Genomic DNA, 18,036 nt, shown 5'->3' on the forward strand with positions numbered 1-18,036 from the left:
CGCTGAAAAGGCCCCGCACATTCATCAAAATGACATCACGGGAGGAGAGGAATATAAGAAGTAGCCGTCGAAGAAGAATTGATGGGTGCGTCTGCCGTGTGGACAAACAGTTTGCCCCGAAAAGAGATTTTAGTCAACATTTAAAGGAAGAATGATGTCGAAATTTGAACTTAAACTCCGTTTCAATATACATTTGCCGTCTTACAATAAAGAGGGCAGCGCCTGCCTCGTCGCCTCGACAACGGCGCATCACCTACAGTACTGTACGCATCAATATGGTCGGACCAGCCAGGACACCTCTCGCGTTGTGCAACTGTTAGCATCCGTCCTCATTTGACTTTTCAAAGTTGTGTTTGTAAAAACATTCCCACATACTTAAGAGTAAAGAAATATTCTATTCTACCAAATAATAGACTGAGCTGAGAATGAAGGGAAATTCATCTGAATTTGTGATCATGTATACAAATATGCAAAAAAAAAAGCAAATATGATCTTTTTGGGGGTCTATGGGGTCACTTTCAGAAAATTTGAAACTCCTGTTTCCATGTAAGGATTATTTGTGTCACAGGTCGGGCGTCGAGCTTGACTTCATGATGTTTCACCATTCTTCTGCCATCACCGCCACCTACTTTAGGCTTACCCAAGATGAGCAGTTCAGCACACCACAAACATACAAACAACATACAGCACAACAAAGAAATGTAACAATCACTCATGACTTGTTTTCTGAAGGTGAGCCGTGATCGGTCGTTACTACTCGAGCCCTGAACAGTTGTGATGTCGACAGAAGTGACAAAATGGCCGCCCCCTGAGATGGCTAAAAATGCCGCTTAACTCATATTTCATATCAACCAGAATGCCTTGTTTCAACTAGTGGGCCTGCATAGAACATATTCTTGAAAAAAAAAAAAAATGTTTGGGTTGATTTCCCCTTGAAAGGCAGAAGGGGACTAAGTATTTGAAAAACAAAAAAATGCTTTTAGTTGGTCTCCTATTATGTGCCATAAATGAGGGTTCCTGCAAACTTCTTGAAGCACTCGTATCCGTGGGTTATTGTGAGCGAGGCTGTCGCTCATTGATTAGCGTTCTATCGGCGACAATGGCGCAATCGCGCAGGTTTGCGAGACTAGCCCGAACAAAACGGCACTTTGATAATCCAAGCCAATGAAGGAGGCTTTCCGGCCTAATCGTTGGGCTTAACCACGACGAGGCCATTCACCGGCACCTTTTGTCGATTTAGTTGCGCTTGACGTTTTGTTCTGGTTTTGTTTGGTGTGTGGTGAGACCCAGCTGGCGAAGGCAGCGGCACCGGCGCGGCTAGCGCCTCTCTCGCCAAACGTCGAGTGCATGGCGGGAACAAAACCTCGCCGGATCCCAATGAGTCCTTTTATCAGGCGTCGGGCAGCCCAGTGGGAGACCTTGAGAGCCCAAACTGTGTTTTAAGTGAGACTGCAACCGGTGAGGCCATTATCCTTTCACTCTTGAACCTGTCTCTTGCCTGTATATGCGTGCGCATGTGTGTAGCCATACCTCTGTGTATGTGTGTGTCCGTCCTTCCCCTGCCTTGAAAGGCCCCGCAGCCTCGGGGAGCCGCGGAAAATCAATACTCTTCGGCAGCTCCCCCCCTCTTTATTCATTTAATAACTCACTACCATTGCATTACTGTTCCACTGATCTCCCATCACAGAGCCCAGACTGACACCTTTGTGCTCTTTCACCGCACTGGAGTTTGATGTAATCAGTTCAACCCGCACCCTGGTGCCCGACACATGCGTTCAATGGCGGCCAAATATGAAGAAGAGCCCAGTCAAAGAGGAGCGTGTGAGGGAACGGGGCCGCGAACGGGAAGGGGGCGGCGTCAAACGGCTCCAACGGGAACAAAATAAGAGACAACAAAAATGCGAGAGTGGTGCGAAGACACCACCTTTGAAATATTCCTCATGAAGCTAAATGAGGTGCGCCATTGCTAACTACTACCACAACAATTAGCATCGTGCTCATGGCGGGGAGTAAGTGTGACTAACTGGCGCCCCCCATGCCCCGAAGGAAAACCTCAAATAATTTATGAAGAATTTCAAATGGTTTTGTATGTACACTTTTGTGTCTCAATACATTTGAATATCGGGGGACATTTTACAGCGCAATTTAACGGAAACCCCAAATTTGGCATATCAATCAAATTGTCATGTTTGGTCTGGTTTCTTTTGTAGTTTTGTTTGCTCAGTATTTCTGTTTCGTCAAGGTGTTTCACGTTGTCTCGTCGGTGTGCCGGTATTTAAGTTCCTAGTTCTCGTTCCGTCCTAGTTGCTGTCATGTTGTTTTGTTTCTTCTCGTGTTGTCTTTTCTTTGTTACTTTGGTTTTGGATTTTTCAGGACTTAGTTTATGCTATTTTTGTTGTTGTTGTTGTTAATAAATAGTTTTGTTCATTGCATGCATTTGGGTCCTCTACCTCGCAAACATGACACAAATAATACATAAGACCCAATCTAAAATAATTGAAATATAGAAATGAGGTAGGAATTGGCTTCGGAAAAGTACTTTTTGAATGTGTTGAAAACATCGTTATGAGTTTTGTTGGGTTTGAGTTTTATGATTTTTTTCAACTGAACTACTGTTCCTTAACTTTTCTGCTGTAATCAAGCAACATTTCTGTTAATGCCCCTGTCTTAATGAAAGGAAAACACGCAATGTTCACAAAAATAACAATAACACAGCAGCTAAAAAAAAAAAAAGAAAGAGAAAAAAGAGTGAGAATTACCAATGAAAAGCAGGCATTGTTCTATTTTTGTGGTCTACAGAAACAAATTGAAACTGGCCGGCACCAAATCATGCCATCCCTTCACTTAATATTTCACTGCACAGCCTTTAGAGGGAATGGCTGCAATCAAATTACGTCTTTAGCTCTCAAAGAGTCTTTTAGCATCTCCAGAGGAATTTGATTAGATTTCTGAAAAATGCGATTTGACCTCGACTTATCCAGATAAGGCAATGGACAACAGATTGATATTTGCAGTGTCAACCTGGCCGCGGACGTAAAAGCGTAAAAGAGGGCCAAAATAAAGCCAAAGACAGGCCGTAGACGACAAAGTGTCATGTGATGAAGTTGAACGTTCCCGCATTGCATTGCGTCATAGCATCTGCTGAATAAAAGGTACAGTGATCATGATCATCCCAACCAACTTTGGCAACGAGCATACTGGAATGAATGAGGGAAGCTTTATCATTGCTTGCAGAGCGTTGCAGTCATTTGGGGCAGAAAACTGAAAACAAGATGGACCAAAAGTGTAGTTTGCACTAGTAGCACTGCCGGTCGTATTTTGGTGAGCAAACCTTTGCCGGTTTGAAGAGTGCCTTCGCCACACTGTTGGCTTCAGCGTTTTTCACAGACTTTTCAAAATAGGCTGACTTTTTGAGTCATTGTTTTTTTTTTCTTTTTTTTTTTAATGAGACCTATCAATTGTATATAGTGTTTTATGTTCATTTATGGGCTTTATTTATTTATATTTTTATTTATATTTTATTTATTTATATCTATATTTATTAATACGTGTATCACAGCCTTTTATTGTTTTTTTTATGGATTGTATTGTTTGTAGAGTGCTTTGTTACAGCTCCAGCTGTTATGAAATGCGCTATACAAATAAAATGGCATTGTATTGTATTGTATTATGAAAAAAATATGAATCACCATTATTTTGGTGATAATTGAAAACACAATTAATTAAACGATCATTTATTTTTGGGTGTACAAAACAAGAAAATGTTTCAACATAATGAATGTAAAAAAAGACAAATAAATGTAAGTAAGTTCCTTTTAGACCAAACAACATTCATAACATTTATTATAACATTTTAAAAAAGGTGCAAATGCATCAACTCAAGTATGATTTCCTTGTGGAAACAGACTGCGTTGGTTAGAAATGCAAATGAATAATCTTTTTTTTACAATCATGCCAAATTTGTAATCGTGGAGTGTAATAATCGTAATTGTATTGGAATTTCAACAAATTGCACAGCCCTAACAGTAGCTGCAGTTCTTTTCTTTGCACACGCGGCACCGGCAACGTTGTTTTGTACGAGAAAGAAAAACCCACAATCGTCCCCGAAGCATTTTGGCCTGTCAGTACGCATTTCGGCAAATTTCACTCCCGTCACTTTCACGTTATTCCAGAGACCAGGTTTGTAAGCTTCAGTGAAGACAACGAGGTACGTATTACATTACATAAAGGTGACAACATGGCCAGTTGTTGCATAATGTTCCTTTTCACCGGGTCAGGACTTTCATCCGTGTGAGAGTCACATTGCTGCAAACTGTGTATAAATGTGTGCATGTGAGTGTGTGTGTGTGGCAGTGATGGGAGGAAGGAGGAGTGGGGGGAGGTTGCAGGGGCGTGGTGCCCCCCCCCCTCCCCTCCATTCGGGGCTGTGAGCAGAGAGCAGGTGGGCTCGGGATGGAGCAGAGAATCTGTATTGATTGTTTTTGTGCCTCAGAGCTGTTTAGCCATTGTCGACGCTGCCTCGACCAGCTGAGAGGCAAATTGCAGCGTTTACACCGGGAGGCATTTTCTTCTTTTTTTTTTTTTTTAATCCATTTATTTATTTTTTTCACCCCTCTCCCATCCAGATTTTTTTTTTTTTTTTTTAACAATAGCGGTTGTATCTACTGTCTAGCGTGTCTGAGGATATTTGAGCACTTCATCGGCAGGCTTTGAGGCGAGCATTCAGAAAAAAGTTTTCCTTTTGTCTGTCAACCAAACAGTTGTGAAGTCGTCGTTCATTTTAGCACAGCTTGGGCGTGCACTACATGCATCCTCCTTTAATAATGCATACATGTCACACATCTCGTTAATGTTTAATGCACAATTTCCCCTTGCGTATATATCAATAGAGCTTAAATCAAAGGGTACAATATCAACACATTTACTTGCTTGTTCCACCAGATTGTAATCGTTTTCCTACCTTGTCATTTTTGAAGGTATTGGAGGTTGCTTTTTTGCCATCCTTTATCAAAAGGAGATGCACGCGTTGTCCGGTGATTAGAAGTCAGAGTAGTCTGCTGGGTTTGCATCATTTTCATCATTGCTGAGGCTCTATTGAGACAAGAAAGGGGAAAAAAAAGATTCAATAGACAGACACTGACACTAGTATTAATAATGTAGTACAACAAACGATTAGGGGTGTAACAAAAAACGTTTTGAACCGGAAAACTGTTTTTTTTTATTTAAAAGGTGCGAGTGCATCGAACCGAATCGTTCCACTTTGAAATATATCGAGATACGTATCTAATCGTCTTTTATTGGAGGGATGTATCTTAGAAGCCATTGGCGCATTGACAGTACGGACCAAGTCATTCAAATGTGTGTAAAATAACAACCAAAAGCCATTGCATCATACACTACCGAATTGAGCCAAACTACATTGAATCGAATCGTAATCTCACCGAGTCCAACCGAACCGAATCGTTTGGCACCGAACATATCGAAAACCGCATCGAATCGTCTTTTGTGGAGGGATGCACACCCCTAGTTTCGATGCATAATATGTGCAGTATAGTTCTGTTGTTGAGATCGTGTAGCAAAAAGAAAGCCCGTATGAATCAATATATTACCGCTTTGTGATGTTATTGACACTCAGCCCCCAAGATATTTTGCTACGACACTATGCGTCAACATATAGTTAGGTGTAGACGTTTTATTTCACCGTTACTTATCCAGGTACGGCAATTTGGAGCATTTGCATGAAATTGCTCCATTCTTAAGTGTCCAATGCCCGATTTGCGGGAAAACTCTTTGTTTGAAGGCGAAAGTCTGCACTTGACAAATTGACAAATCCATCATGGCAAGTGAATTAGGGCGGCATAAGATGAAGGAAAGCGCGGGTCCGGTGTGCAGCCGCGCAACAACGTCAAGCGGCAGGATGCAGACAAGCAGACGGCGCAGCAAAGGGGGCCGATGTTTTATCACCCCGGAGCAGCAAACGATGCCAGCGCCGCTTTACAATGTTGTTCTACCTGATAGCCGACGCCGGACGGCTAAAGTGTGCGATTTGATGATGGTGCTCGAGCACATTAGGCACGCGCTGCGCCGTGTTTGCTCATCCAATCACCGGCAGGGAAAGTTAATGGCATGAGAGGAGCTGCTGTTTGCCAAACGCACCATTGATTGATTGCCCGGAGTGCCTCAATGCCTTTGTATTACTACAATCTAGTGCAGTGCAGTAGTTGTGTAGTACGGGACTCGTGTCAGGCTGTGTGTAATATGGACTTACGCCGTACGCGTGCGAAAGCATGCGAAGGTTGTTGCAGTAATTGGGAAGCAGAGCAAAATACAGTATGGAATGGTATAGTATAGCATTGTAATATATCGGAGCTAGTACTGTAGAGGAGTTTGTAGTAGCGTGTAACACTTCGGACTTGCATAGCATATCGTCGCTGTCCTGTGAAAAACACGTCCGTCCAATTTTGTCTTTTTTTAATTTTTTTTATCGTTTTGTAGATTGTTCCAAACGCTATCCTCTGATATTCACAGGAAAGCTCACATAGACTATGTGTGGTTTTGGTTCGCAGGCCCTAGCCCTGTCGAATGGTGTATAGTGTAAAGATAATGTACCCCAGCATTCTACACGACAGTACGGTGTGCTACGGTATCAGGCTAGGCAATATAGGGCAAATAGCATTGTGTAGGAGTTATGTGACAATGCGTTACAGTCTGGTATAAAATCGTCAGCAAAAGTCAACTATTATATAGCATAGCAATATTACTGTAGTATAGTCGTTGAAGTGTCACGTAATCAAGAGTTATGCATGATTGGTACGGGATGGTCAGTTTTGTTTCGGTATAGGATTGCGGCGTAGTGCAGCATAGCATCATGCAGTTTAGTATCGCGAGGCATCGCGTCATCGACGAGTGCACTTTGTACCTGAGCGGTGTAGCGTTGCGCAATACGGTGTAGCGTAGCACCGTACAGCCATATCGTAACAGTGCGTAGTCCGGTGTAATCGAGTGGCTGTAAAGCATGCTTGGACTGTAGAAGCAGTTGCATGCTCACTGCCTCGAACATCAAATTCTGCTTGAATAATAGTACTTGCTACTTGTTGTAAACGCGTCAAGTAAAGTCATTCTGCCCCAGTCATTTTTTTTTGGGGGGGGGGGGGATGTCAGCTCATTGAGTCAATATTTGTGTTCCCATTGTCATTGCTCCCATGAACACTGACCAAGCAGCCGAGTGCGTGTTGTTGTGCTGCTGCGCGGCTTCATGCGGCGAGCTTGACATTCAATCGGGAATTGGGTTCGTTTGCATGTGTACGTGCGTGCGCGCGTGCGTGCGGCCTTATTGATCGGCTTACGCAGCTTTATAGCGCTCGGCTGTAAATGTCATGTTTTTACAGGCGACTGTTTGATATAAGCGCCATTAAAGTATTTGCTCGCCATCGCAGATTACTCAGCAATTAAAGGGGCCGAGTGTATATGGCTGCCGGATGTGGCCGAGTACACAAAATGTGGCACGTCACAACCTCGCCCCCACCGTGCGGCCTGAAGTCACTTCCTCTCATGTTTGATGCATGCATTTTTTATGGGGGGGGGGGTGCTCACTTATACTTGAAAAGTAACCGATCCACTTGTTGACAAATACACTCCTCATTCAAATAGAAGCTCTTTTCCCAAAAGGGGAAAAAAACAAAACAAAACAGGAAGTAACTGTAATGATCTTTGTTCACAGGATGATGATGATGATGTACATTTTCAACCCATTTCAACTCTGCTGCTAACCAAAACAGCAGCACATAGCAAGGCACATCACGCCAACGGATGGAAATGCAATTACTAAATGGCGCATGACATAAAATAAGATGAATGGCGACAACCTCCATCGCACTTTGTTTCTGAAGTGTTGCTAACTAAAACAGCGGCATATAAAGCACCAAGACATGTCACTCAGTTGGATTCAAATGCGATTCTGAAATGTTATGCTTGTAAACAGGGCTGCAACTGATGATTATTTTTAATTATTGATTATTTTATTGATTAATCGGTCTAAAAAAAAAACAACTTTTAATTTCTACCCTTTAATTCAAAAACCTCCCACTACTTCAAACTGACCGTGCAGAAAGTGCACACACATAAATTATGATTCCGTCCATAACATGTCAGCAAAAATGTTGATAATTGTTTTTCCAAAGTAAAATCAAATGTTTTATTTCGATTCAACTCAACATGAATCAGTCTGCTTTCACGGAAGACTACAGAAATTGGACAATGTTACTCTAGAGTTCTAGATAATGAATTGATTACAAAAAATCAATTGATTTTGATAATCGATTAATTGGGGTATTAAACTGCTGTTAACCAAAAGTGCAGCACATAAAAATTCACATCTGAATGAAAGCATGATTCCTAAACGGTCAATGCCATGTTTGTGAAACCTCTTCAATTAAAGCTTTAAGGTGACACCTTAATCACAAATGGCTGTTTTTTTTTTTAAACCCTTACTAACCAAAACAGCAGCCCATACTAGCATATACATCACTTGTATGAATTCCGGTATGAATTCCGGTCCAGTACGACTCATTTCTTGCTGCTACACTACTAATAGTCCTCTTCACTTTGGATTAATGGATGGATTTTCTACTTGAAATCCAAAGCATGGACGTCCGTCTGGTTTGGCCTTCTGCAGAGGTTCAGCTCCTCTAAGTGGTTCACCTGTGCAACTGTGACTGTGTGACACATTTATCCCAGGCAGCATTACAGCAAGCAAAAAGAACAAATCCTAGTTTTATCATAGGACAAGGATTTTTTTTCAGCAGTAAAAATGCTCATGTTGTCTCTAAGGTTTGCTCATGCATTGACAACCGCATTAAGGACACAGGTTGCTACATTTGTAAGTGCTACATCAATCATCATCATCATCATCATCATCATCATCATCATCATCATCATCCTTCTTCTTTGTATTATCATCTGTTTCTGCCAAAGACGTACACAAACAAGTATTATTAAGTAAAAAGTCCAGGGCGGATGCTCATTTTGTGGACGGCGGACGAGAAGTCATTTAAAACGGACGGACTAAGCGGGGACTGAGGTGTTGTGTTGGATTCTTTTCAAAAGCAAGACCACTGTTGTCTTCGGCGATTTGAACGGAGCCGCCTTCATTAACAGCCTGCACAACACGTTTCATGTATACCTTCCCTGCAGTAAGATTGCACAGGCATAGTCTGCCCTCTCGTGGCTCAACACATGTAATGCCATGGATTGGCCCATTTCACCGACCGACACGCCCAGCCTGTTTTGTGGGTGTAGTAATCCGCCATAAAGTATGCATTGGTCGTAGGGAAAAGGTGGATGGCAATTTTGTTTTCTTAACTAACTAAAGAGTCGAAGCGGCAGCAGGCTCCCACGTACAGTTCAATGGATTGGCAAATAATTACCATTTTAACCAAATTGGTTCAGATAATACATAGCTGGATGTGTCATCCTTTTTTTCCCCCCAGGATTGACGATTGACGGACTGCCGTACCTTTGATGATTTACCGATGGAAGTTGGACGGTTAAAATAACATGACAGACTGACCGACTACATTGCAGTTTGGTTCGGCTTGAAAAATTGACGGATTGGCGCACCCAGGCTGCTGACTGATGACGAACGACGGACCGGCAAACTTGAGTAAAATGCCCACCTCTGGCATTTATAAATAATGCAGAGTCATGTTTGTGTTTATCATCAGGCTACTACTGTGACAGGCAGGCTAGATACTACAGGGTAGATACTTCCATTACTGCGATATTGAGTCAAAATAAGTTTAAAAAAAAAAAGAATAAAATAAAAATAAAAACAATTGTTTAAAAAATATCTGTAATGGGGTGTGGACGATGAACCATAGCGGAGGCATCAATATGTTGGTATTCCCCATTGGCACTACAGGATGAGAGAGGGTGTGGGTTTTGTGAATATGCATGGCTCTCTGCATTCATTCACGCATTAATAGGATGTGCAAATGTCAGCAAACGATGGAAGAATGCAGATGTGACGAGCCCCCTGCAGCACCAAAAGATCAGTCTCACATGCACAGGAAAGTTGCACGCAAATGCAAGCAGCGCAGTCGTAAAAGAAACCCAACAATTCACAATTCTTGCAGGTTGTGTTTGCTCATGATGAAAGCAGGAAAACGAACTCCTCAGTTGTGTTGCAGTGCCACCTACGGACGTAAAGTGGCCTTGCAACCACTTACAGTATGTAGTGTATACATTATTCCTACATTGCATCTTACTTCTTGTGACAACACAAATTTACCGTCGTTATATTTGGAATTCGTTCAATTATTATTATTATTATTCATCTTTCATTTGTCTTAACAAAACTACATTAATCATGTAATATTAGAATGTCATTCTTGTAACAGTTTTTATTCCTGCAACGTTGCAACTTTATTTTTGTAATATCCTCATTCTTGAATTATTAAAAAAAAATCGACTCTTTCATATGATGGTGTAATTATTGTAATATGATTATTTTCTGTTGACAGAACAACTCTTTTCACATAATGCGAAGAATGAATGAGCAAATATTGTTTCTGACAATCGAATATATGACACGAATATATGAATCAAATACATTCTTCTTGTAATTTTACAAACTGTAACATGACAACTATTCCTTAAAAATATAGAACATTATTCTTGTACCATTACAATTTTAAGATTTCGATATTGTTTTCCACCTATTTTATTTTTGTGGAATGACTTCTCAATGATCTTATATGGATGATTTCTTGTAAGAGTACAACTTTATTTTTGCAATATTAGGACTTAATTCTCGTACTGCATCAGTCTTTTAATAACTTTTTCTAAAACCAAAACAACTATATATATTTTTTTTACTTTTGCAGTACTGTGTTAGGAATGAAGTACTGTAAATCTATGATTATAAACTGTCTGCATATGTGCATATACATATATATATATATACATATATATATATATATACATATATATATATATACATATATATATATATACATATATATATATATACATATATATACGTATATATATATATATATACATATATATATATATACATATATATATATATATATACATATATATATACATAAATATATACATATATATATACATATATATATACATATATATATATATACACACACTACGTGGTCAAGCTGCAACACGGATTTACACAGGTGATTTATGCAGTGTAGGAAAATGTATGATTACTTATCCCCGTGCTTGATTTTTGGATGGAAGTTGCTCGGATGAATGTGTTTATCCTTCCCTTCCTCCCACCCACTCCCTTGGCTTCCTCATCCAACCGCATCAGTCAGGACGCAACCTATACACCACAAAGACAGCTGGATAGAACTCATAACATTATACATGAGTAGTATTTTTGCACTTCCAAATTCATCCTGTCGGCCAGTTTTGGCCCATGTGCCACATGGACTTTTTTGGTCTTTTTTTTTAATGACAACCGGCAAAAAGTCTGAAGCGCATTGAGCTGCCTTGTGTATGAAACGTACTCTAGAAATCAAAGTGTCTTTGCCTTGCCTTGAAGCCCGTATTGACAAGAGCTTGCGTGCGTTACTGGTGACCACCAGAGGTCACTGTTGTCCCGTCCGCTGGACACGCGGGGCGGTTCCCCAAACATTCGGTCAATGGCAGGCAGCATCTCCTCAGGCTGGCACTTGGGCCAGAACCTTTTGGAGCGAGGTGATGTCACTCCGAATAAATTAAGGACAAATTGGAGGTAGCTGCTGAGTCGGCACCTTTCTTTCTTCTCTTTGTACTGCTAACCCCAGCAGTACAAAACCCGGGAAAGAGTGGCCGTCAGCTGTTTGCTGTTGTCAAACAGGCGGGGGAGCGCTTGAGCAAACGGAATGCGGGGAGCTCAGTTGGCGCGGGAGTATTGACGAAAAGTGAAAAGGGTTGAAGGGAGGCTGACACGTGACACCAATGACAATATAGCCAAGCTGCACGTTGAACTTAAACACTGTGGGAACGACACACAGGGGGACGGACGTGTTGGATTTGGAGTGCTTTGTTCACTGTTGCTCAACATTAGGACCGACTTAATAACGCTACTTGACATTTGAATGCGGACGGAATGATGACTGCAATTTGCCAACGCTCACACTAAGGACAGCGACTTTAAAAGATGGTTTTAGCCGAGATCGCAAGTGAAAATTCAGACACTGCCCAGCGAGATGCATCGTGGTTGTCTACGACCTTGCAGTTCCAATTCATGCATAATTACAAAGACATTTTGGGCAACTGCACGCTTGTAACGCTGAGGGACAAATTTGGGAAAAGGCCCTTTTCTGTTTACAGAGCACCTTTGACCTCGGATTAGTAACCTCTGACCCCCAAAAGTCGAAAAATCATACTAATGATCCAAAAAAAGAGTAAAACACTTCATTCTTTGAGTAGTATACCTTTTTAGTTATTCAAATGTATTCTCATAAAATGAATGCTTTGTTCTTTGAATATTGCAACTTATGGTAAAATGATGACTTCATGTATCATTAAAACATACATAATACAACTTCATTCTTATGATATTCCATTTTCTTATATATAAATAAGTTTATCATAACATTTCAAATGATTGTACTTTTTTTTTTAAATTGAGACTTTGAAATTGTAATGACTTTATTCTCATAACATGAAAGCTTTATGATTGTAAAACAGTGAATGTCATGACTTTTTCCCCTGTGATATTACAGTGGAATCATCTGAACATCACTTTATTCTGCTCTCTGATGCCACTTTCATGTGGTAGTCTCTATGCATGTGCCACAATATTATGTCCATTTTGTGACCAAAAAAATAAATAAACTGCATACAAGTAAAGGTGCCCAAATAAACACCTTACCCTAAAAAAATAAAAATAAGAATTAAAAACATGCCTCTGTTGTACGATCTAAAAAGGTGAGAATTCTCCGACCTCGTTGGTGGTCGCCGCACATCCTGTTTACCTGAGAGTGAAACCTGAACGTGAATAAATCAACCATAGGACTCATAAATGCAGGTGCCGTGTTGGTTTGACTTTTTTGCTACATGCACAAGCAGAATGGGCTGCAACAGGCTATTTACTTTTTTTGCCTTGAAGCAACAGGGAAAGGCCAACGTCAGCCTTGTCATGAATTGTTGGAATTGGAATGGATGAGCGGCCCCGGGCTGTTTGTGTATGTGTGTGTGTGTGCGCGCTTGTAGACATGACTAGTAAGGCCCAATATATCCAGTGTATATCGCCAAGTGTCTACGCTCTGCCCTTTAACGCTGGTCAGTGTGTCAGAGCAGGCCTGTCCTCGTGGTGTCATAAATCGCAGTCTTGGCCGCCAGAGCACATGCGCGACCTCCACTCATCATCGTGATTGGTCGGCCGGCTGCCGAGGCGGCTTTCGCCAAATCATAACGTTGATCACACAAAAGCTGCTGCGGATGGCGGCTACCTTCGAGGCCACGCGTATTTGGACAGCGACGGACGGCGCTTTGACGGTTTTGCATCCGTACGCTGGCTGCAGTGCATTTGAAATCACACAATCAACATTTGCCTTTCCACTCGGATCCAAGACATTTCTGAACGTGAAAGCGTTGAGCCAAGTGACACCACCTGATTTCGACATTTATGTTGCGCATGGCACAGTGAGCCCTCTCCGTTTGTGGCGAGGAAAAACAATTGTAGGTACAACCGCAGAGTGAGTAACAGATGAAACTGTATTCACGGTTTGATATTCAAACATTCACCTAGTCGTGTGTTTTGACGCGTTCCAAGATGCCACAAGACGGGGGCCCCGTTGGAAAGGGAAAGCAATCCATTGGTGTCAAGGTACAATGCCGACGAGACGCATCTTGACTGACGGACAAGCGTCGTTTTAGCCTGGGTTGTTAGCAGAAGAAGTTAGGAGAGCGTCTTTGCAATGTTCCAAGACGACTTTGAAATGATATGGAACCGCTTTAGGATCATAGCTTGTGGCAGATTTACGGGTTTGAAGTTCTAATAAAGGCAATTCTAAAACTGACCTTCTTGTAGCGATGACGAGCATCTTTACTGTCTTTTGGAAGAGAGTCATGTCATAAAATGTGCTTTTATTGTTTGCTTGGGTTGATGCCGTTTGACAGAAATGCGTTTTATAGCTGCAGCTGCACAGTGGAACCGCTCACAAGAGTTGTACACACCAGTTACTGTACGCAAAGTAATAATCGGTACTCATTAGCTTTATTCATTGTTAGCGGATGGCTAATTATGTTCCAAAGATAATAAGAGTGAGCCTTGTTTGATGAATTGCTGAAATTCATTCAAAAGCGGCGCAGTAGTCAAAATGTCACAAGTGGAATCCTGCTACGTTCTTCCTTTTCCTCACTTGCATATTTGCAAGCGTGACATTTTCTGCGTTGCTTCATTGCCCGGAAGGAAGACGCAAACACTTGTGACAGGCAAGACGTTCCTTTGGGATATCGCGAGTGCCGGGCTTGCGCCGCCATGCTGTTCTTCGACAACGCTGGACGGGGATCATCGCTGGGTCAAATTCAGGCGGGAAGAATGTACATAATGTAGTCTGTGTTTTGCATGCGATTCAATAAGGAACATTAGAATAAGATGACATAGGTGGCGTGTGGAGGTTAGCTAACCCGGCGACACGCGAGCACGCGTGCGTGCGTGACTTTTGCTTCAGAGTTACATCCCGATGGATAGCAAGGTCGCAAATTAGGATGCATCTAATCTTATCTAATCCAATAAAGCCGCAATATGAAACACATCCACGCGCATTGTCATTAATTTGGCAGGGAGCAAAATCCAAAACGCATTTACGTAGATAACGCTTTAATGGGGTTCAGCGCAGAGACGTAAACATAGTTGGCGGTACCTTTCGAGATTGCTTCGCTCCGACAGGGAAGGCAGAGAGTCGCGCCGCTGATCATTATTGGGAGAGTTTCAATTCTTACCCCAAAACGGTTTTAAAAACACTATGGAATGACTGAGTAGGAAAGACGGTACAAAAAGACCAAACCATCCAGATTTAGATCGGCATTATTTAGTTTCGAGAAATCGACCTTTTAATTGCCTGTGTCCAAATAGCCGGATCTCTGGTATGCCTGCTCACCCATCAAGTGAGGAATTCATCATCCAAGTAAATCTTTTGTCAAGTGCCAATTTCTGAAAAGGAGTCTGTCCAGCCCTTGACAAGGGCGGTTGAAGATCCAGAGCCATTTTCAAGCACGAGTGGGAGCAGTCGGAAGCGACCTCACGCAGAGGCGCTATCGTGTGGAAACACCCACATGCCTTAAATGTTATCGTTTGAAAGCCAAAAGATAAGCAGATGTGCTTTGCCTTTTCTTGGATGCGCAGATTGGCGTGAGCGTCTGATAAGCGCCACATACTTGATTACTTGGGGAAGCTGGTGGCGCTTCAGGGACTATTTGTGTTTGGTGATGTGGCACAAGGGAACTCTCGCATCTCAAAGTTGTCCCCCCCCCTCCGAGAGACAGCCGTCCGAAAGTCATGTAAAAAAGATCATCCTGAAAATGATGCCTTTCAAGGCTTCATTCGGACATTCTGACTTCATTTACAGGGGCTGCTTGTCGCCCCGTGCGAGTGTCACTAATGTGATAAAGAAAAAAAAAAAAAAAAAAAGAGCCGCGACAACGAAGATGACCGCATGTAAAGTAAGGCCACGTCTGCATTAATTGGGTCTTTACATGTACAATTTGCATCGCTGAGATGCATGAACGCAGAGGAGAGTAAACGGCACAATGACAGCCTGAAGGTTGACCGATGGAGAAAGGACGAGCGCGGTTGCTCTCATGTGCAAGTCAAAGGTGTGTCTGGATCAGACATTCTAGCTTGTCAAGCACATTTCGATACGTTCAACGTATTGAACTGCGCACGACAATCTTTTAGCGTGTTAGCATTGCTGTAGTGGTGAAGTATTTACGTTTTTAGAAGGCCACTAAGGTCGTACTAAATATATGGGGGTCGGGGGTGGGGGGGATGCTGCAAAGTTTGAACAATTTCTCTTTTTTTTTTTTAAACAGTTCTGACATTTTGTTGTTGTTTTTTGTATTTAGAATTGCGTTGGCCGCTGACATTCAATGCTACGGCAACCCGTATAAGGCCACTGAGCACTGGTTACCGTTTAAGGAAGTCGAATTTCAGACATTTAAATCCACAACAACAACCACCTGAAGCGGGAGACACGGGACGACATAATAGCAACACGGCATTTGAAGAAAATGATGATTCGACCTAAATCAATGGACAAAATTGCCGGTACCCCAGCGTTTATGCGAGAAAACCCCACAATGGTCACTTAAATAAGTCGAAAGTAATAGCATATTCAACATTACAAAAATATAACCGATGACGATAAGGCATTGCTTTATTTGTCGTGTTGCAACATTTAATGACAAATACATGAAAGCGGACTGGAATAAATGAATAAAACCGTTGGCTTTATTTCTTTGGTTGCACCATCGCAATTCCTCCCACTGTCGGTCAGACTTCTGAACTATGAAGTATTTTGACCATCGGCGCCCTCTCCATGCAGACTTCATTTTTTCAGAAGGCTAACTGTGTCGAATAGATGAACTCGAATAAAGTGGAACGACACCAACAAAACAAAATCAAAAACTCATACATTTAACTCTAACGTGTAACCCGGGCACCGGCTTGAATACATTCAAGGATTAGATTTGCATTACTTGAGGATTAGGACAAAGTCTTACGGAAAAGTCATACGATGTCAAACCATGAATCCAAACTGTTCTTGCATACCTAATCGGTCCGAACGCCGACAAAGACGCGCAAGTGTATATGTGCAGTATAAAAAAAATAAAAAAAAACGAGTCCTCATTTCAAAGTGGTCAGAGGGAGCTTGCGCCAACAAAGATGAGATGAGCTCGGTTTAGGCCCAATGCCCTCAGGAGCCACAAAGCAGCATCGGGCCTCCAAATGTTCGGCTTTACAGTGCGCTGACCAGAAGTAATGGCTAATGTTGAAGGGCAGCGAGGGGGGAGCATGGAGACTTTCGAGGATTTGGTCATCGGTGTTTTTTTCCAAAAGAAGACTTTTGTTCTGCTTTTACGCGGCACTTTCCTTGACATTTTAGGTCAAACCCTGCCCTGCAGTGCCACTTCTGTTTGGGTACCAACCGAAACGCTGCAACCGCTCAAGTGTGGAGCTCGACCCTTGAACATGTCAACCTAAAAAGATCCAAAAGGTTCCAACTGAATGGAATTCAATCCACTATTTAGCTATCGTCGCTAGCTGAGGCACAACATCGACATTAACTTAGTTGATGATTATATTAGCAACATTCACCCCCAGAGCCCCGGGGCTTGATTTATCTAACCTTTTAAACCCCGAGCCATTTGGCTGAAAAATGAAAAATAAACCCTTGTTTCCGCATCTTACGAGGTCTACATGCAGTAGATGACCTTGACATCGGAGTAAAGGGGAGACTTTGATGGTTGCTGTCATCGCACAAAGTAAACGATCCATGCAAATCACAGACTATCAATGAGGGTTTCGATGTCAACAATTTGATTCTAGCTCAGATTCTTTCGACTTCCATTCTTTCCAAAAAGAATTTTGTTGTCATCTGAACAGCGTCCTGGATTGCATTGTATTCGTTGTTTGAGGTTTCGCGGCGTTCAAGGATGGGCAACCCTTGAGTTTGACCTTTTTAAATGGACCAATGGGCAAAAGGTTAGTCGCGGACATAATTAAAAGAAAGAGGTGTATTGATAATTCACTCATTTGGTGTGTCTAACTAATTCATTATAATTAATTCAAGTATTTCATGAAATAAAATATGTTACAAATTGCTTATTTTAAGACTGATCGTGAAAATAAATCAAGTAACCAATTAATTTGATTAATGATTAAAAATGAATACAAATGAATGCATTCTAATCTTGAAGCGAAAAGAAATGATGAAATGAATGTAAAAAATGGGTAATGTGTCTTTCGGTATACTATTGTGCATACGGAATGCATGCAGTGCCCAGCAATCAGTGTCG

At 41.8% G+C, this 18,036-nt stretch overlaps 1 long non-coding RNA gene across 1 annotated transcript in view; it reads right to left on the reverse strand.

The window, feature by feature from the left end:
* LOC147149538 (uncharacterized) overlaps nt 1-18,036 on the reverse strand; it is a 222,652-nt gene that overhangs the window by 24,714 nt on the left and 179,902 nt on the right. The window contains exon 4 of the long non-coding RNA XR_015086344.1: nt 4,961-5,091. This is a non-coding gene — a long non-coding RNA (uncharacterized LOC147149538). The remainder of the gene's footprint in view (nt 1-4,960; nt 5,092-18,036) is intronic.

The sequence above is a fragment of the Filicampus tigris genome, chromosome 3, assembly GCF_054856515.1.
Source record: "Filicampus tigris isolate MCC_2025a chromosome 3, RoL_Ftig_1.0, whole genome shotgun sequence".
NCBI lineage: Eukaryota > Metazoa > Chordata > Actinopteri > Syngnathiformes > Syngnathidae > Filicampus > Filicampus tigris.